General features: G+C 37.5%; 1 protein-coding gene across 1 annotated transcript in view; it reads right to left on the reverse strand.

Annotated features, from left to right (window-relative positions):
* The window catches only part of MALRD1 (MAM and LDL receptor class A domain containing 1), a 607787-nt gene that overhangs the window by 266443 nt on the left and 321111 nt on the right, over window positions 1-20233 (reverse strand). The gene's annotated exons all lie outside the window — the stretch shown is intronic.

The raw sequence follows: 20233 nt of genomic DNA on the forward strand, positions 1-20233 counted from the left end.
CATCAACTATACTTCAATAAAAATATTACAAATATTTACAAAAATATTTACATGGTGATATTTTAAATAAATTGAATGTTACTTCTCTGCCCCAAACTCTACGTTATTTAAATACTATTCCCCATTACAAGGAACTAGGTCTTCTTGGGAAAATGGTCTGTTTGGAGCTAAGGAAAAGAAAGTCCAAGATGAGCCTGGGAATTTTTTTGTGTGTGTGCCAAAAATTAATGAAGTTCTCCAAAAATTACATCATTATGATGAAAGGTTGAACTACTGGTCAAATCAGAAATAACTTCAGCATCAAAATACATAATGAGAGGACTCTGGCTCTTAGCACACGTAGTAAGAAAGAGTAAGAAGGTATGAAATTATCCCCAGCCATAAACAACTAGAAACCTGGGAAAAATCTATGAAACAAGTGTTCGCAGACACTGCACAACAGAAAGCACAGGACTGTGACCTCTTAGAGAAAGGGAAAAAAAGGCAAATCCTATATAGGATCATGCCAGACTTCTTCTTGGAGGAACTTTCTAGACTGTAGCTCCAAAATGGTCAGCCCAGCAGAAAGTGAGGTTGCAGTGAGTTGAGAAGACAGAGTCTCAGACAGATAGAATTTGCAAGGCAGGGTGGTGGAGGAACAGGAGGTATGTAGCTAAGGAGATCCAGAGATATGCTTAAGGCTTTGCTGAATTCTAATTTTCATGTTTGCAGGCTAAAATCCACAAAGAGAGACAGAGAACAACTTCTAAGAAAACAATAACTAGGAGATATAAGCTGAATAATTACCAGAATTTACAGAAGGCCAGATATCTTTGAGTTACTGCCAGCCAGAGTGGAGAGTCCTTGGCGAATAAACAGGGCATTCAGTAGGAAATCCAGAAAGGGTACAATTTAGTAACAAGCAAAGAGACTCTAGCAGGAAGTAGTCTCTAGACCACGGATTGGAACTATAGTCTCAGGACCAAATCTGGCCTACCACCTGTTTAAGTAAATAATGTTTTATTGGGACTTAGCCATGCCCACTTGTTTATACATTGATATTATCTATGGTTATTTGCACATTGAAATGGTAGTTGAGTAGTTTCAGTCAGGACCATATGACCTGCACAGCTGAACATATTCACTCTCTGAACATACTGTTCTCTTAACCTCAACTTGTTTTTATTTATTTATTTATTTATTGTTATTTTTAATTTTTTGGTAAGAACACTTAAGTTCAACTCTCTTAGCAAATTAATTTTAATTATACAACACAGTGTTATCAGCTATAGTCACCATGTTATACATTAGGTTCTTAGACCTTATTCATCTTTTTTTTCTTTTAATATTTATTTATTTATTTGGTTGCACTGAGTATTAGTTGCGGCAGGCAGGCTCCTTAGTTGTGGCTCCAGGACTCCTTAGTTGCGGCTCAGCAGCTCCTTAGTTGCAACACGTGGGCTCCTTAGTTGTGGCATGCTAACTCTTAGTTGCATGCGTGTGGGATCTAGTTCCCTGACCAGGGATTGAACCCGGGCCCCCTGCACTACGAGCGCAGAGTCTTATCCACTGCGCCACCAGGGAAGTCCCTCAACTTGTTTTTAAACTAGACTGCTTTAAAAAGAAGACTAAATAAAGTTTCCCTTAAGTTAAAAAAAAAAAAAAATTGACTGTAAAAATTTGCTGACTTCTATCTTAAACCTGTCTTTACAAAAACTTAAAAATAAGACTTAAATGGACCAAACAGAACTGTAAGCAACTTAAGTGTCTCTAGAACAAAGTTCAATGCTTTTTAAAGGAATTTACCAAACTTCAGCACTTAGCAACATAGAATTCACAATGTCTAGCATCAAATTAAAAATTAAGAGCATATGAGGAAGTAGGAAAATGTGATCTAAAACCAGGAGAAAAATCAGTCAATAGAAGCAAATATAGATAAAACAGAGATGATGCAATTATCAAAGAAGTTAAAGCAGCTATCATAAATGTGCTCAATGTGTTCACCTACAATTCTATAAAATCTACAAAAAAGCTATTTGTACCAGCAAGTAAGTTTAGCAAGGTTACATGTCATCAATATACAAAAATCAATTACATTTCCATATGTTAGAAATAAATAACTGGAATCTGAAATTTTAAAAAATCCTTTAAAATGGCATCCCAAAACATGAAATTCTAGGGATAAATTTAACAAAATACATGCCCAGCCTTTACACTGATAACTACAAAATATTGATAGGAAAAGAGACCCTAAATAAATGGAGATACATATCAGTTTTGTGGATTATAAAACTCAATATTGTTAAGAACTCAATTCTCTCCAAATCTAACTATAATTTCAATATAACCCCAATCAAAATTTCAGTAGGATTTTGTATAAATTAACAAAATGATTCTAAAATGTGTATGGAAATGCAAAGCACTTACATTAGCTAAAAAGTTGGCAGACTTACAGTACCTGATTTCTATATACACTGTAAAGCTATAAAAATTAACACTGTATGGTACTGACTTATGTACAGACAGATTGGTTAGTGGATCTGGATATACAGTTCAGAAATAGACTCACAAATATATGATCAACTAATTTCCAAAAAAGCTGACAAGTCATTTTCACCCAAAAATGCATAAACTGAATCTAATTATGAGGAGAAATCAAAAAACATGAATTGAGGGATATTCTACAAAATAAAAGGTCTATACTTCTCAAAGGTATCAATGTCAAAAAAGACAAAGAAAGGCTGAGTAATTGTTATAGATTAAAGAAATCTAGAGATACATAAAAACTAAATGTAATGCATGATCCTTGATTGGATCCTGAAAATGTAGTCAATAGAAGCAAAAATAGATATGACAGAAATGATGGAATTTTCAAAGAAGTTAAAGCAGTTATCATAGATGTGCTCAATGTGTTCATCTATGATTCAGGTAAAAAGCAAAAATTACATAAAGGATATTTTTGGGGCAATTGGTAAAGTCTGAATGAGGCCTATAAATTGGATAATCATATTGTATAAATATTAAATTTTCTGATTTAATCATTATACATTTAAGTGACTGTCCTCTATTTTAGAAAACAGACTATGAATTATTTAGAGGTAAAAGGACATGATGATGTCTGCAATTTACTCTGAAATGACTCAGAAGAAAGTAAGTGTATATATAAAACAAATGGGCCAACTGATAATAATCTGTGAATCTGTATGTAGTATATGTTTGAGTTCTCTGTATAGTTCTTGCAATGTCTCTCTCAACTGGAAACTACTACAAAATTTTTTAAAATATAAAATTTTGAAAGTTAAAAAAGTAAAATCTTCCAATGGCACCCCATCTCACTCAGAGTAAAAACCTCAGTCCTTGAAGTGGCCCACACGTACTGTACAGCCTTGCCCCATTCTCTCTCTGGTACACTGCCCTCCAGCAAAGGACTACAAGGCACACATCTATAGTTGAAAGCAAGCTGGGTTTATTACTCGTAGTGATGGAGAACAAATACCCTCGGGAACCACACGGCAGCTCAGTAAGAGAGTATTAGAAATGACTTATTATAGGATTAGGGCTTTGGTTAGGTTATTTTGGGGAGGTGCCAAGAAAGTGGAGTTTTGCTCCAGATTGGGTGCTGTCAGGAAGCAGGGATAACTGGGTGCTGTCAGGAAGCAGGTATCTTAATAATTCTTATATAACAAAGGGAAGACTAGAATAGGCTAAAGTTATAATTGGTTAGAAACAGGTTTCATTCATATGAGTAAAGATAGGGGAATGTTTGGTCATTCTTTTTGCTGAAACAATGTCCATGTTTTGTCTGTGTTCAAGCACAGTCACAGAGTGATCTGGTTTTCATCTTGCTCCATCATGGTACCAGAATGGCTTTGTCTGATGCTGACACTCTCTGAAATTGTTTACATTAAACAGGAGGAACACCAGCTCATAGCAACCCCAAGGCCTAGCTGACAGTTCCAGGCCAGGTCCTGAATGTCAGGGGCTGCGTTTCTTTTTCTCACTTTGTAATTCTATTTATGTGGCAAGAGAGTTCAGTGGAGCAGCCAAGCCTTCTAGGTGATATGAGGATAGAAAATAAAACCCTTTGGTTATTGACTTTGCAGTAGGTAAAACATGGCAGACCAGTTGCTTTGGGAGATGCTGAAACATTTGAAAGGCCTTCCTATTTGTTATTTTTTAAGCCTCTTGATATTTTCCCAGAGTAACTTGCAGCAAAAACTTGAAAATACCAAGTTGCTGTGGGATCTCCTTTAATGTTAGCATGAAGGAGAGAATACGTGGAAAGAAATTCCATAAAATAGATCATGGTAGCCTTAAAGAATTGACAAAACAAAACAAAACAAAACAAAACAGGTAGAGGAATCATGATTTGCATTAAGAAAACGAGGAAAGCATGGAAGGAAGTCTAAACAGAAAAGAAGCCTCCAGGGTTCAAGGAGAAGGAACTAATGTGATTCCAACTGACTGTGACTGCAGTATTGCTGAGGCTTTAGTTTAGAACAGCAGCATTCCATACTTACATGTTTCCTGGGCAATGCTTACTAGCCATAGGCTCAGCCCTCAACTGGGAATAAACTGTCTTTTAGCCAAAATACTGTGCCTGCAGCCTCCATCTTCTTCATTCCAAATAGTAGCAATCCAAATACTCAAAGAGCACTTTCTAACTGTCTTGATCAGGGTGACAAAATTTGTACTAACAAAGTTACCACTCATGTTCATTCAAAAAGATATTTTCAGAAAGAACAATTTCTCAACTTCTTAATTACTCATTTTTAATACTTTACATCGAAGAAATGTTAGGCTGACATTACATGCTAACATTCACCTACCTCTCTATTAGAAGAGCACACAAATAAGAAATACAAAGGAACCTATAAAGATAAATGTTTCTTAATAATTCTGACTTGGAAAAAATTTCTAATGTATTGGTGGTGAACAATTTGCATACCTTGAGTTTTGAGTGTATCATATTTAGTAAGGTAAAGTAATGAGTTTAATCATTAAGCATCATCATTTTCTGAAGTCTTAAATTCAACTATCAGAGAAGGGACATGAAGACAGTCCAGTGGATTATTTTTGCTGTCAGGAAATGTAAACTATAATAATCCTTTGTTTTCTTTCAGTGTACCTAATAGAGGCTTTGCATATTTACAGAGAATTATTTTTATGTAAGACATCGCAAATGGAGCTGCTGCCATAAGACAGAGCTAGAGCCACAAGTATGACCTAGGGCTAAATCTCAAGATAAAAATCACTTTAGGAAAACTCTATTTTGTACTTTTATGCAGTCGAAGTTTTCAATCCTTCCTTGAATGGTTTTTGACAATCCAACATTAAATAAAAATCTTCCATATGTTTTCTAGTGTTATATGATTACTATATGATTTCATTTTTTAAAAGATTTTAAACCTTTGATGCACCTGAAATTTACTTTGGCTACAAATGAACAACAAGATTTTTAAAGTGAAAAAGAGGAATACATACACAGGCACAACATACACATGTGCCGGTGTATTTATTGAACGTCGCTGGAAAGATACATAAGCAATAAACAATTCCTCTGGAATTAGAAACATAAAGGCTGAAGTCAGAAGAAAATGATTTTTTAATCTATGCCCCTTTTTGGTTATACCGTGTGTGTGTGTAATGAAATAAATATTTGTTTTATTTTAAAAAGAAATAGGCTAGAACAAAGGCCTGAACACGCCAGGGCCTTATCCCAGGTTAAAGAAAGGGTTGAAGTAGTAAAGTTATACTATAATTGGGAAATCCAAAGGCTGAAGCTCCTTTGAGGAGTATTAACCTGAAATGAGCGGCAAGAATGTTGACAATTTTCTGGACACCACGGTTTATGGGAAGTGGAACCCTCCACTCCAGATGGCTATGGAAGAAATGTTGAAATTAAGGGAGAAGCAAATTTCAGTTTTCAAAAGGAGATACAAGGAATGAAATGCCCTGGGAAAATATCTAAGATCTATACTAAATATAGGGTCGTTTATGAGTTGCAAAAGGTAGAGCAAAAAGGGAAAGTGAGTAGTGATAAAAGAGAACCCAAGAGAAATTCAGTAGTCCCCCTTGATTCCTGTTTCTCCCTCATTTCCCATATTCAATCAGTCACTAACAGTTTCTCGTTTTACCTTCTAAATATCTCTTAAATCATCCACTTCTCTCAAGGGATACTCATCTCTCTCCTTGACTAATGAAATAGCTTCCTAACTGATTGCTCTGCATCTATTCTGGTCCTCCTGAAATTCATAGCCCACATTGCAAGTCCAGTGATGTTTTCAAAATGCAAATTGGATCACCATCCTGCTTGAAAGCTTTTCATGGGTACCTATCACAGTTAGGGAAAAGACCAAATTTGCTAAGGTGATGGAGAATCAACTCAAAGTCTGTTTGCTCCTCACCTTTCCAGCCTTCTCTCTGATCATGCTCTCCCCCTCAACTCCCCACCACAAACCTACTGGCCTTTTTCCAGCCCCGCCAGCCACAGACACTTTATACATGCTGGACCACCTGCCTCCTGAACTTCCCTTTGAAAATCTTGCAGATTTCAGCTCAATCTCTACTTCCTGCAGGAAGTCTTGATTGTTCAAATCCCTCTACTATAACCTCTTAACATAACAGGCAGCTCTTCTTCAAGGACTTTAATAACACTGTGTTGTACTTGTCTGCATGGTTATTTGCATTATGACTCTTTCCACCCTAGTCAGTAGGGTCCAGAGGGGATAGAAACTGGCACGTATTTCAAAGGACTCACTATACATTTGCTGGCTGAACAAAAAAATGAATGAGTGAGTATGAACGAACTGAATAAAGCAAGGAGGAGGGCATATAGTGAGTGAGTGAGAGCCTCCTAGGAGATGGTTGACTGGAAGATGAGTTGATATTCTGGTTGTTGGACAAGGATGACAGGGATAGGGCTGTGTTTGGATTGATGAACTTTGAGATACCAAGACGGAGGCTATTATACAGAGTCAATCACCTTGGACCTATTTGCTGTGATGAAAATAAACATTTCTGGGTTTTTTTTTTTCCTTTTGTTTTGCAGAGTAACAGTAGCTATTCAGTTTGTTCAAAAGATACATTTTTTAATACTTTAAGCAAAGATTTACCTATTATGTCTATAGACAGAATTCATTATAGTCACAATCCCAATTTAATACCACCTTTATGCAATTTGATCCTATAACAAAGCAATTTCCATTTGTAAACACTGCTGACCTGGCTAATAAAAATTCTATGTAATGAAACTGAGACAATTATCTAATTCAAAGGGGAAAATAAAACAGACCATCTAAGCTAAATTCTATTAATAGGAAGCAAAACAAATCCACAGTATTTGTGTGCCTAAATGCTACTCCCATTTGTGCAGTATATTATGTTTAAAATTATGTTTGAATTTGTTTTGGTTTATGTATTTTTGACTTAGTATACATCATTCATAGTGAGTAGAGTGCAAAATCCTTTTAAAACAGGATTAAAATATAGGCTCCCTTTCCTTAAAATATGTATCATCTAACTCGGGTAAAACTAGTTTTCAGTATTTGTGTGTATGTACCTGTGTGCATGTGTATGTGTATATATGCTACATATGTGTTGTACAATTCACACATATTACATATATACAAGTGTGTATATCTTGTGTATGTACATATGAAAGTATTACATACATGAATATGCACATATATTAAAATACGGTTAAAATGACTGAAGAGCAATTTTAAAGTGAATGGTAAAATTAATCATAATGATAACTACTATTTATTAATCACCTCCTATATGCTGTGCTTTGTGCTAAGGATTTTATGACTATTATCTCTAATATTCATAACAACATTGTAAGAAATGTTATCTCCATTTTCAAATGTGGCAATTACGGATAAGAAGGCTAAAGTACAATTTCCAATGTTATAAAATCAACCTTGCAATCTATATAACATATACATACATATAGTATGTGTCCGAAAAAATTTCCTAAATTTATTAAAATTTATCACACATGTACAAAACAAAATAATACCATATTAATAACAGGTTGTAATGGCTAATGATCGAATTATCAAATATTTAATTCTGTCTGGCTCTGTGGTAGGTGTTTGCTGTGCATAAATCATGTAATCATCAAAATCACCCCTTTGGCACACTGAACATCTATTACGATGTTGGACTAGACAATGTATCTCATATTATCAAATACCTAATCTGATTAACCCACTCCAATCCAGTATGCTCCAGGGAAAGGCTAAAAGCCCTAATCTCAGATGTCCACTTGAGCCGTGAAGTTTGGTTGCTGTGTCACCAGTGATTCTCAAGAGCCTAATGGGAATAGTATGACTGTTCCATTCCTTTGTGTGGGGATGATAAGAGAGAGAATATCCAAAGCCCCTTGTTTAACACTGAATGGGCAGCAACAATCATCAACATGGGAGCCCTGAGTGCACTGCTTCCAGATTTGTTGGAGAATCTTCCAACAAAATGTAAGAATAAACAAATCAAGGAGCTAAAATGGTTAGGATCACCAAATATTTCATCCGGCCAACGCCAGCCTCTTGTATTGAGGGCAAGTCATTTTGTCTATTACTTTAAAGCCCGATGAGCTGATACACATGACAAAGAATGAATAAACAGAATCTCAGAGGTTGCTATAGGTACATTCTATTAGTATTTTAATATTTTATTTCTTTTCAGTAAGAATTGAAGTGGCCAAATGGGTAAACTGATGGAATCGGAAGATAAAGAGAAACTAGTACAATGAATCTAGTTACAAGCTTACAACACAAAATCATCCTGCAGAGTTATAATAATTGTGCTACAAGAGTAGCACTCTGAGAGTATTATAAAAGCGAGGCATAAGGAATTATAAAATATCAGTATCTGTAAGATTAAAGTCACACTATTTGCTTAGGAGAACCACAGCATTCCCTGACACAAGGTTGTAAAGAAATTTCTCTCATGGGTCTTCAGTATTGTAAAGTATATACATATTAAGAAAATAAAAAAGAAGAAGAAGTAAGCTAAAGCTAAGGAGCTAAGGGAATTAATCTTTATAACAAGCTTTCACTAAGACCAAAAGTATCACAAGAGTCTTCATGCCATTGTTTCATTTACTCCTTTATACAATAAAGAATTAACAGTCACCTCCTCTGTGCCAGGCACGCTGCTTTGGCACAGGGAGCATAGCAGTGGGAAGACAGTGTTTGTCCTCATGGTGTTTCTCCTCCACTGGAGAAGAAAGACAATGACGGAACACACATATAGAGAGAATGATAGTAAGTGGAGTGTGGGTGGAAGAGGGGGTGGTCCTTTGTAGTCATCTTTAAAGAAATAATACTTAAGTAGAGAACCTGAATAGAGTGAAGGAGAAAGCCATGCAAGTTGGCTGAGGGAATCACAAGTTCAAGGTCCTATAGTGGGAAAGAGCTTAGAGTCATGGAGGGTCGTCAAGAAGGCCATATGGCTAGATCCTAATGAGCACGGTTCTGAGCTGTGGGAGTGGATTTAGAGGGGGCCAGGAGGAGGGCTCTATGTTCACAGTAAGGACCTTGGCTTTACTCTGAGATGGGAAGCCATTGGCAGCTTTTGCCTATAATTAATACCACCCAGAAACAAATATTAAAAAAAAAAATCCTTGACTGGCACATGGAAAGAGTAGCATGAATACCTAAAAGGAGACCCATTAGGAGGCTATTATAGTTAGGGATGAAGTAGGTTCAGACTAGCAGGAATAAGAGTATTAAATAAGCAGCGCCTGGAACATAATGAGTAATCAACACATGTGAGTTGTTATCATTGGCATTAGAAGGGTAGCAGGGTTGATGGGGAAAACTGGCTGAAATCAGGTAATATTTTAAAGACAGAGCCACAGAAATTTCTGATAGATTAAAGGTGGATAACCAGCATGGGAGAGGTCAAGAACTGCTTTTAGGTTTTTGGTATGAAAATCTGGCTGAATGATTTAAGCATTTATTCACGTGTGGGTTTTGAGTAAAATCTGAGGCAGAATAAACTCCTATTCCATTATTATTTGCAAAAAAAGAGAAATTAATATCATACTAGACAATAACATAAATACCTTATTTTTATAGAACATTAACACATATTATCTTATATTACCCTCATCTCAATTTCCAGGGAGATTAGAGACCAGGATTCCTTTGTATAGATGAGAAAATTGAGGTTGAGGGAGGTGTAAATGGCTTCAAAGACGATAAATCCACCAAGACATATTATCACGGCATAGCACGCACTGGCAAATATCGACTATCTGCTGTTTTCAAGTGTTCTCTCTGGAGAACAATAATGCTGAATCTTCCTTGAAATTTACTGACAAGTAACCATATATATGATGTATTTAAAAAGAGAAGGGGGAAGAGTCATACATTGTGTGGGATAGGTTGAGAGATGGAATGAAGACTGAAACAATTTAAGTAATGAAGCTAATCAAAGGTAAACAAATAATTTCCTCCTGAAGTTTTTGAAAAATACAAGAAAAAACTTAAGTAACAAAGAATCAATGGAAAAAAAAATCTAGATTTTTTTCAGGTTGTCTGCTGCATAATCGAGAGGTCAAAAAATTTTGATGACTATATGTAAATGCCAGATAGTTTTAGGACTATGAATTCCAGTTTTGGTGAGAGAAAGCTAATTGCTAATAGTTAACTAAGCATAGCAGCTAAAGTCACCACATTAAGGTCAATTCACAGGCCTTAGTGATTCCAAGTCTGGTCTTAATCACTTCCTTTAACTTTCCTGTACAAAATTTTCCATTACTAAAATTGTTGTTAAAACTGACTTCATTTACAAGGCTGTTTTGAAATATAAATAAATGATTGTAAGATGTTTTGGAAAAAATGGATCACTACTTAAATAACTATATAAAACCAAATTTAGGTGAACACATGCTTTGGTTAAAAAAATGAAAACACCGTTTAATAGTCATCACTTTCATTATCATAACTAAAATTAACTGAATGCCAACCAAAGCTGGACATTTTATACATATTATCCCTAATTCTCACAACACTGGAAAATAAATATTATCTTGATTTTACACCAATATTAATTAACTTGTGCAAATTCACATTATTGGTATGTGGCAGAGCTGGGATTTAGACCCAGATGGATCTAACACTGAGGTATGCGTTCTTTTTCATTATAGCTCATTATATAAAATCCTAGGCCAAATAGAAAAACTAACAAATAACAAGAAGCAAAAGACGACATCTCCGTCCTAATAGAGTTTATAAATAAAAACAATGTACACAGTTAAACTAAAGGTTCACTGAGAATACAAATCAGTATATGATGGGAGAACTGAATGGCATAAGTGAATTCTATGAAAGATCAGTGACACCAGGAGACGTAGCACTGGGGTCACCAGCGATGGCTCCACAGAGGAGTGCGGTACTTAACCACCTTAAAAAGAAGAGTAGGATTCATGGAAGAAACATAGAGAGCAGAAAATGCCTTTCCAGCAATCAGCAAGTGCTATGAATAATGAGAATTATGATTCACAGCATGCTTGTGGATAAGAATTAAATCAACCTTGTTTGAGATCCAAACTAATATTTTTGTAGCATTTATAATTTACAGAGCACTTTCATATGTGTGTGTACCTGTAGAAGTGTATGTGCATGTACATGCATGTACACATGTGTATGATGGTACTTATTCTGCATCAAACCTTAAGAGCAATCATGTAGAGAGTAAACTAGTCAATACTGGAGCCAGAACTCAAAATCTGTGCCCTCTCACTCCAAAATTCATGTATGGAATTAGTAGAGATATGATCATATAGGATTCTCAGCTGTCTGCTTGGTGGTCAAAACATTTCCTCACTCCTCTTCTTTAATGGGATTTAGTCTAAACTCCTGTGCACATCATTCAAAGACATTCACATGCCAGTCCCAGCCCATCTTCTAGCATCATTATTTCAAATCCTCACTATACCATCACCTTTTCATTCAACCAGATATCTGTCCATTCCTCTAAACACACATGGACCTTTATGTCCCTGAGTCCTTGATCATGTTCTTCCTAGTTTTAAGTATATATTCCTCTCTCTATTAAAAGGCTACTATTCCATTAGATCAAACTAATCCCACTTTACCAGATCCCTCATTCTTTTTTTTTTTTTTTTTTTGGTCTTAATGAATTACTTTATTACTTTATTTATTTAACATCTTTATTGGAGTATAATTGCTTTACAATGGTGTGTTAGTTTCTGCTTTATAACAAAGTGAATCAGTTATACATATACATATGTTCGCATATCTCTTCCCTCTTGCATCTCCCTCCCTCCCACCCTCCCTATCCCACCCCTCTAGGTGGTCACAAAGCACAGAGCTGATCTCCCTGTGCTATGCGGTTGATCCCTCATTCTTTAGGAAGAAAATATAAAGAAAGAAACTGGGTGTGGTAGTCTGAACAATGACTCATCATAATGTTCCTGCCCAAATCTCTAGTACCTGTGAATATGTTATTTTGTGTGTGTGGGGTCGGGGTGGGGGGAAGATGTGATTTTGGCAAATGTGATTAAAGGTAAGGATCTTGGGATGGGAATATTATCCTGGATTATCCAGGTGGGCCTGATCAGATCACATAAGTCCTTAAAAGCAAAAGAGGAAGGCAGAAGAGTGAAGTACAAAAACTGAAGAAGAGGCAGAAAAGAGTCAAATTATGAGAGGGACTTGACCCACTATTACCAGCTTTGAAGATGCAGCAAGAGGGCCACTAGCCAAGGAATGCGGGTGGCCTCTAAAAGTTGGGTATGACCTGCAACTGATAGCCAGCTAGGAAATGGGGACCTCAGCCCTACAACCACAAGGAACTGAATTCCACCAAAGACCTGAATGAGCAAAGAGGCAGATTCTCTCCTAGAGCCTCTGGCAGGAGTACATCCCTAAAGACACTGTGATTTTTCACTCAGTGGGACCCATGCCAGACTTCTGACCTAAAGAGCTGTAAGATAATAAATTTGTTTTCTTTTAAAGCCACTAAACTTGTGGTATTTTGTTATGGCAACCATATAAAACTAATACAGTGGGACAGGGATGTTGGAATTAGGCAAATATGAGTCTGAATCTCACTTTTATTCATACGCTTTTGGGTAAGTCATATTTTCATTGAGTTATATCATTTGTAAAAGGAAGCTAATCTTACACACACACAAAAATGCATCTAAAATGCCAAACAGTGCCCTGGTACACCATACATGGCAGACTATCAACAAATGATGGCTGCTATCATTATTACTATTACTTTATTATTTGTTTATTTTGGGGTGACTCTTATAACACTGATGTTTATCATAATACTATAGCACACAGTAGGATTTTTAAAAGTCATTATTCATTTACAAGGATGCCTCTTCTACTAAACCCTAAGCTCCTTAGAGAAGAGCAAGAGGCTTATGATATTTATCTTTGCATCACTAGAGCCTAGAACACTTTCATGTATACACTGTCCACTCAATAAACATATGTTGAATAGAACCAAAGTGGAATACCCATCTAAGAAGTCTGAACTTTAACTTTTAGCATAGGAAAGCTATTCAGTAATTCTCAGCAGAGAGTGATGTGGTCAGAGTATTGTTCTAGAAAGTTTAATCTTTTTAAACTGACTGATGAATTGAAATTGGCAGTGACTGGAGGCAGTGAGACTAGTTAGGTTTCAATTAGTTAGTCTCTTTCATTTGATACTTAACATATTAGGAAGCTGACGCAGAGAGGTGAAGGGACTTACTTAAGGCTCTATTTTTAACTCTGAGCTGACAAAGGGCTAAAACTCATTAAAAAAAATTCAAGTCCAATATTCTTCCCACCATATAGCATTGCTACTTGCGGTTCAGAGTCTGATGGTGAACTTTAATGCAGAATCCTAAAAAGCACCTGCCAGACAGTACCCACTTTTCAAAGCATAATGTGAAATTAACCAGGGACAGCCTCCCCTGGTCCAGTTTAATTTCCAAGGAAGCACCAATTCAGAGGACTGAAACTGGACATAAAATCATGTAAAGCTATTCCTGTCAGTATATGCCTACAGTAGTTTCTGGTTACATTAGGTCTCATAAGACTAATAATATTAAGAATAATGAAGAACCAAGTATAATAATAATTACTGGAGGCAGAATTATAAATAGAGATCATCTAACCTAATAGGATTCTTTGAATCAAAGGGAACTGTTGTGGGCCTTAGGATGGTTTTTAGAACAACCAAACCAGAATGCAAATAAACTAGATTATATGTTTCAAATACACTGAGGCAAAATATAAAATAAAAATATTCTTTAAAAATTTTAATATTAAGTTTAAATTCAGCTACAATAAATGATAAATTCTTTTAAAATATATATCTTGAATTGGGGTCCAGTTCATGTTGGACCTGGTAGGAAACGTACAATTTAAGCTATGATCCCTACCTTCTGTGAGCTTAAAGTCTTCCTAGTAGAATAAGACATTCATACATGAAACATAAAATAAACAATAAAGACTTGTTTGCCTATATCTGGTCCAAGGCAAGAGTCTTTTAGAGTAGTTATTGGGGCTGGATGGCTGCTGCCACCCAGTGGACATTATCAGCTTTCAGTTTGGCCAAGCCATTGATAAACCAAGTCCACGCATCTGTGAGAAATTCCTGGAAGGACTACCAGGGTGCCAAGGTAGTCAAGGCTTCCTCTGTTATTGATCGAGGGGGAGATAAAGGTTCTAAAGATGTGCCTGTGACATTTTTACCTAAGGAAGACACAACTGCAGAACCAGATGGGGGTGTCTCTTGAGTATACCATCTCCATCTCATAAGAGAAGACGGTTGAACCTTTCCAACTCCATGGTTAGCACCTGAATGGCCCCCCACGCCGGTATGGGAATATTTGGACACAGTGTTACCTGGAAATCCTCTGAAAGGTACTTGGTCTCCAAAAGTTCCCATTAGCAGGCCGGTGTCTATTTCTTGAATGAATGTATTGGGTAGACCTACAGAGAGGCACTGAGTCCAGTACCTAAAGGGAACCTCCAGGCAGAAGCTGCCTCCAATTGCCAGAGGCTGAAATCAGTTTAGTTATCAGTAACAGATACCTGTAGTTCAGAGGGGGCCCTGGGGAATTTAGGTCCCAAGAGGAATGATGCCGGGACAGCCTGTTGCACTGTCTCTAGCACTGTGTGCTGCTCAAGACCCCAGCTAAAAAGTCGGCACATTTTCTGGTCAACTTGTACAAAATCCTTAGATGAGGCAAACATTGTTTCTAATACCCAAACAGTCGATTTGGTGCTGGACTTCCTTTTTGCTGGTAGAGGGGGACACAGGGCAAGTACATTTATTCTTTCCCATCTTAGGGATCAGTCTCTGAGCCTCAGCTTATACTGTTTCTCAGAATTTGACCTGTATGTCAAGAATTGTGAAGGGTCTGAGATTCTACCTGAATTGCAAGCTAATAAGTGAGCCTGTCATTGTTTGAATGGATGCTACTTATTAGAAAACAGAAGACTCCTGGATCAGAGGTGGACAGTTTATCATTCACAGTAACAGAAGTAGCCAGAGTATCATCACTTTTGCATGTGTTAGTTCTCTGAATCTCAATTTCCACAGGATGAAGTGAAGAAGAATATACAGCACCTGCACAAGTAAAGGGCTGCATTACAAGACAGGAACTCTGAGCATAAACAACCTGAATCTTGATAATGGCAGTAAGCACGCCTGCCCTTTGCTTCAGAAAGAGAAACTCGACATTCCAAGGCTCTTAGCAAACCTGAACTTTGCTTTGGGGGGAGACAATGCTTGTATCTTCCAAGGCTGTTTATTATACAAACATCCATATAAAGATGGTTCAAAACAAAGAACAGAAATGTGCAGAAATGCAAGGCATCCATGGAAAATTGTCTCCCAACATTGGGTGACTGGTCCCTAATATTTCACCAGTACTAATGAGTCATTTCTGGGGTCTCATGTGAGTTAGTATCCACTCTAAAGCCATTGTCATTTATTCTTTTTGAGGTCTATCATCATTATATCATCTATATAATAGAGCCAATTAACCTGTAAGGGAGAGGGCTGTTTGTCCTATGTCTCAGTCCATCCACGGGTGAATTCAAACACTCTTGTTGTTTGCCTGCTTCACTTAAAATAAAATAGGTGAATTCAAACTCTGTTAGCATATTAATTATGTTTTGGAGGCCTAACCAGGTGATGTCAAATTGATCTTGATCTGGTACCAAAGGGATCAAGACAAAGGCATGAGCAATGGCCCTGGTGGCGTAACAGATACTGTCAGTTGTACATTTGCTTCAGTTATAGTCACAATGTCTGAAAAGCTAGGGCTACCTTAGCCACACTAAATTCAACTGGTAACAGTCAACAGTACACTTTTAACTGGGCACGCAGGGTTGATATTTTGAGATACTGCATCTTTCAGCAAAGGAGCTCTGCTGTCTTGAAGTCATTAATGAAAGCTGTGGTCTCCTTTTCTCTCCCTGGAATGCTGTATTGTTTTTAATATAACATGGGAAGCCTATCTGGTGGTCTGTTAGGCACTGGTCCCACTACTGCCTCCCCACAAGATGCTCTTTGCAGTCAGCTAAGCCCCACCTGGATTTGATGAGCACTCACGGGATAAACAGGTAAAACATCAGTGCCAATTATACTTTCGGAGGCAGCCATGGTGGAAGACAGCAAGCGTCTGAATCATCTTCTCCAAATGGTTGCAGTTACTTCCCTTCCTGATTCTATTACATTTCCAAATCCAGCCAAATTAATGCCTGGCTCTCACCTTTCAAGAGAACATGATATTCAAATAACATAAACGTTTGTATCCATCACTTTTTGCCTGTACCCTGTCGTACCTTCACTGGGACGTAGGGTCTTCTGTTTCACCTGGAGATGGGAAACCTGAGGCCCACCCTTGATCTCCCTTTTCCTTGAAAGCTGTCAAATCAGGATATTGGGACCTAGGGTCAGATAGTGGAGGAGCTAAAGGAGTAATTTGTTCTAAGGGCCACAACCTTGCCTTAGTTTCTCCAGTATAGGAAGACTCATGTCTATGGAAGAGTTTGGTCCTACAGAGGCACCTTCTGTTTCAACCAGTTGCACAATTGCCTGATTGGCTTGGATTACAGACTTTGCTGGCTTAGGGGACAGTCTATCTTGATTCTGGGCATCTTTTTGCTCAAAATATAATCAAGCAGGATCCTATGGGGCCTTCTGTGACAGACCCCTTCCTCCATGTCCTCTGCCTGCCTCTTGTTTGTAGAAAGCTGTAATCACAAAAGCCTGGTTCAAGAATTAATGATTGAAAGGATGTGAACATGTAGTGACAAAAGTAGCAGTTGGGCCAGGAGAACTCGTAAGAATTTAAACAGTAAATCAGCCATATGGCAGTCACAGAATCTTTAGCTCCTCCCTGAAGTACCCAGATAACAGTATCTGATGCACATTTCCTGTGTTGTTTTACAGATGCTAAAACCCCCAGCAAACGGAAGTTAACTACTTGATGGCCATGAGCACATAGCCGTTAGACCTACTGAACCCTGAGGGTTGATAATGTTGACTCCTGTGTCACTGCCCTATTACCTCACCATCAACAAATCAGAAAATGGTGTACAAGCTGATCACATACCTTGTGACTCCATTCTCTCACCTTGCCATTAAAATTGCTTCTCTGAAACCCATCCAGGAGTTCGGGTCTTTTGAGCATGAGCTGCTCTGCTCTCCTTGCTTGGCCCTGCAATAAAACTTTCTCGGCTCTAAAATCTGACATTTTGGTGTGTTTGGCCTCACCGTATGTTGGGCACATGAACGTAAGTTCGACAACAAAAATGATCACAGCCTCCTACATAGGGTCTCCTGGTACCTACGACAAATTTAGTGGAGTCCTTCACAATGGGGAGTAGGGTGGTTGGAGCAGATCTTAAAATTTATCAATTATTCTCTGTGTGAGGGACTCATGATCAGGGCTGTCATTCTATCAAATTATGTAGCCAGAATGAAGCAGCTTTGACTAACATCCTCCATGGGATTGTATAAAATTTTACTGGCCTTGGAGAAGTATCCCTGTGTTAGTTATAATATAGTCATAGAAAGAGGAATCCAAAGTAGCGAGCTTTGTTGTGGGGCGGATTCTGTCCCCAACTGTATCATTGTGGCTTGCAGCATGAGGTCATATGTGAGATGACCCAGGTGCTGCCATTCACCCTCTAAGAACATAACCTTTCTCATATTCTCAGAGAGGCACCAGCCAAGGCTCAAACAGCTCTGCAGTCTATTGTCTAAAGTGGTCCTGGATTTCCCTTCCTTTGCTCTAATTATAGGTCAGCATCTCAGTACTACACAGGCACCCTGACATCCAGTGATGGCTCTACACGTGCTACCTCGGAGGCACCTAAGACCTCGGGCTCAACTCTTTTTGAAACAAGCAGCAAACAAGCCAGTTCCTCTCCCCCATGGAGGAACCAGTCATACTATATATAGTCACTCTCTGGTCACTTGACCTACTTAATTGTCTTTGTGACTAGCTACAGAGACTGTTCAACATCAAGGCATAGGTTGGCACACTGAACAAGGACATGAGTAGCGCTGATGGTAGACTTTCTCTCCCAACAATAGATGAAAACTAAGGAGTAGTTGTTGAATTATTTGCAGAAGCAATGGCAAAATGGAGTCAACTATTATCACATGATGCATGCTATGCTAAACTCTACTTTTCTGGATTTTAATACTATATATTGTAATAAAGTTGATAAACTTTGAGATGGCAAAGTAAAGCCAATACAAATACACATCTATAAACTTGAAAAAAGTCCTAATTTTTTAGTTGATTTAAGGGACTGCTTTTTAGTAAAGGATACAAAGTTAACACAAACATTAGTATAAGAATATATGAATTTGTTCCTTTGCCCAAGAGGATAACCAATCACTGCATATGTGAAATGTGCTTATTTGACTCCCTCCTCCCTAAAGCCCAACCCCAACTCCTTTCTTGACACTAAGAAACAGGAAATATAAACAAAACCCAGAAAGGAACCTCCTTTGTCCCTTTCTCACATTTACTTCCTAAGAAGACAACTTAAACCTACTCATCACCTGAGCCTCTTGTTCCTATTACCTTAAGCAATACCCACCATGCTTCATGACTACAAAGGCATCAGCAAAAAAAAACCATCTGATACACAATCAAAATGGGGACTGAGTAAATACAAAATATTTTTGATGTATCATTTAAAACCAACATTCCATTTCTAGGATTGTATATGAGGAATTTGATAGCAATTACAGCTCACATGTGTCTTGCATGTTGTAGGCACTCTAAATACATAAGTTGAACTGCAATCTGGTCCTAAGAATATTCACAATTTTGATGAGAATTGCTTGTTGGTCTTGGAGTAGTCAGAATACACGCAGAAAATGAATAAGATGAAACACAATGAATACTAGTCAAACTATCACAAAATATTTTAAGTAGTGCAGTAGACACATAGAAAACCACTTGGAGAGCTATGATTTTCATTCAATTAGCAAAGACAGCTGTGGAAATCTTATGATTTATTTTGATGTCTTTCAATGCAATTTCCCAAGTGATAAGGGTCATGCTTCCAGTTTTACTATCCATATCAATCATGTATTATTTAAAGAGAGGACAAGAGGGAAGGATGGAAGAGGGAAAAGGCGAGAAAAGGGAAGAGGGGGGATGAGTTTATTTAAAAAAACAAACTTATTCTTAGCTCTTTATTGCTGAAATAAATGATATTAACAACAAAGAGTAACAGTGACATGGTACACAACCACATCCTCATCAATTGTAGTCTTCCTTATTTCTGTGACTTTTGCAGTTAAGGCTTTGGTGTTTGGTGTGCTTTATGGTTCCTAGCTCTCCAGGCACATGAGGCTTAATTCTATTTCCTGTTATGTACTCACTAAATATTTCTCCTCTATAACCATGCCCACCATTTAAGGGTTCTTTTAGAGAAGGAAATGAATGGCAGCATAACCTCAAGCAGGTATTTATCTGGTAGCCTTATACACTGGTTTTAGTATATAAGACAAACTACTCTGTGGCTAGTTTGTAAAAAAGAGCTCTTGAGTGTTCTCCATGGTACATAAAGTCAGAGTGGAGCAATTCATTTACTTCCTATTCCTTTAGTGTTACTGGTCTCTGGGCTGTGCACTCACTTGACAGGACAGCAAAGGAAAGTGTTCTTACTCCCAACAACAGATTGTACAAAGGACTCAGGAAACATTTTTAGAAGAGATTGGAATTAGGAGA

This window comes from Eubalaena glacialis, chromosome 2 (assembly GCF_028564815.1).
Source record: "Eubalaena glacialis isolate mEubGla1 chromosome 2, mEubGla1.1.hap2.+ XY, whole genome shotgun sequence".
NCBI classification, from domain to species: Eukaryota; Metazoa; Chordata; class Mammalia; order Artiodactyla; family Balaenidae; genus Eubalaena; species Eubalaena glacialis.